Genomic DNA, 1,763 nt, shown 5'->3' on the forward strand with positions numbered 1-1,763 from the left:
CCCCTTCCTGCTCGGGTGGTGTTCGTCATCACCAGCCTACTAGCTGCCACTGATTACCTTTTTTCCACTTTCTGTTTGTTGGTCTCACCTGTTTGTTGTTAGACTGATTAGTCAGGTTATTTTAGCCAGTAGGCCCGCCTGCTCTGTGTGCGGGATTGTTTGTGTGTTGCATCTGTGCACGCTTGTGTCTCAGGTGTTTCGGTCTTGGGTTTTTCTCCAGACTGTTTCAGTCCCCAGTGTTTGGGGCATTTGTTTTGTATGCACCCTGTATCATTTTACATTTACATTTTAGTCATTTAGCAGACGCTCTTATCCAGAGCGACTTACAGTAGTGAATGCATACATTTCATACATTTTTTTCCGTACTGGTCCCCCGTGGGAATCGAACCCACAACCCTGGCGTTGCAAACACCACGCTCTACCAACTGAGCCACACGGGACCATGTATCTTAGTGGGGTGGCTTATGTTCGCCGTTTGTGCCAATAAAGCACTAACCTGTACTCTCTGCTACCTACGCCTGACTTCGCACCCACTACACCCAGAGCCTTACACTCTCTCTGTCTCTCTCTCTGTCTCTCTCTTTATCAATTCAATTCAGTTATGTTTCAAATGGCTTTATTGGCATGGGAAACACATGTTTACATTGCCAAAGCAAGTGAGATAGAAAATAAACAAAAGTGAAATAAACAATATAAAATGTGCAGTTAACATTAAAGTTTCAAAGGAATAGAGACTTTTCAAATATCATATTATTCCTATATACAGTGTTGTAAATAACTAAAATAGAAAAGGTAAGATAAATAAACATAATTATGGGCTGTATTTACAATTGTGTTTGTTCTTCACTGGTTGCCCTTTTCTTGTGACAACAAATCTCAAATCTTGCTGCTGTGATTGCACTCTGTAGAATTTCACCCAATACATATAGGAGTTTATCGAAATTGGGTTTGTTTTCTAATTCTTTGTTGGTCTGTGTAATCTGAGGGAAATATGTGTCTCTAATATGGTCATACATTTGGCAGGTTAGGAAGTGCAGCTCAGTTTCCACCTCATTTTGTGGGCAGTGTGCACATAGCCTGCGATCCATGTCTGTCTACAGCAGTCTACTCAATGGAAATTCCTGGGGCTTTGTGGGGTCTGTTTGTGTTTGTGAACAGAGCCCCAGGACCAGTTTGCTTAGGGGACTCTTCTCCAGGTTAATCTCTCTGTTGGTGATTCGTTTTTTATGGAAGGTTTGAGAATCGCTTCCATTTAGGTGGTTGTAGAGTTTAACGGCTCGTTTCTGGATTTTAGCAGGTATCAGACTAATTCTGCTCCGCATGCATTATTTGGTGTTTTACGTTGTACACAGAGGACATTTTTGCAGAATTCTGCATGCAGAGTCTCAATTTGTGTTTGTTCCATTTTGTGAATTATTGGATGGTGAGCGGACCCCAGACCTCACAACCATAAAGGGTAATGTGTTCTATAACTGATTCAAGAATTTTCAGCCAAAGGAACTGGACCTGTTTTGGAACATCATTATTTTTGTGCCCCGGTCTGACAGAATCTGGGCAGAAGATAAATGTGCTGCTGTATGACCCTCCTTTGTTGGGGAAAGAACCACCAGATCATCAGCAAACAGTAGACATCTGACTTTAGATTCTAGTAGCGTGAGTGCGAGTGCTGCAGACTGTTCTAGTGCCCTCGCAAGTTTGTTGATATATATGTTGAAGAGGGTGGGGCTGAAGCTGGTTTCTTGTCTCACCCCACGGCCCTGTGA

General features: G+C 42.5%; 1 non-coding gene across 1 annotated transcript; it reads right to left on the minus strand.

The window, feature by feature from the left end:
* Window positions 1–366: 366 nt before the first annotated feature.
* Window positions 367–442, minus strand: trnaa-ugc (transfer RNA alanine (anticodon UGC)). The gene has a single exon. It is a non-coding gene; the product is annotated as a tRNA-Ala (tRNA).
* Window positions 443–1,763: the final 1,321 nt, after the last annotated feature.

The sequence above is a fragment of the Salmo salar genome, chromosome 01 (assembly GCF_965601325.2).
Source record: "Salmo salar chromosome 01, fSalSal1, whole genome shotgun sequence".
Lineage (NCBI taxonomy): Eukaryota > Metazoa > Chordata > Actinopteri > Salmoniformes > Salmonidae > Salmo > Salmo salar.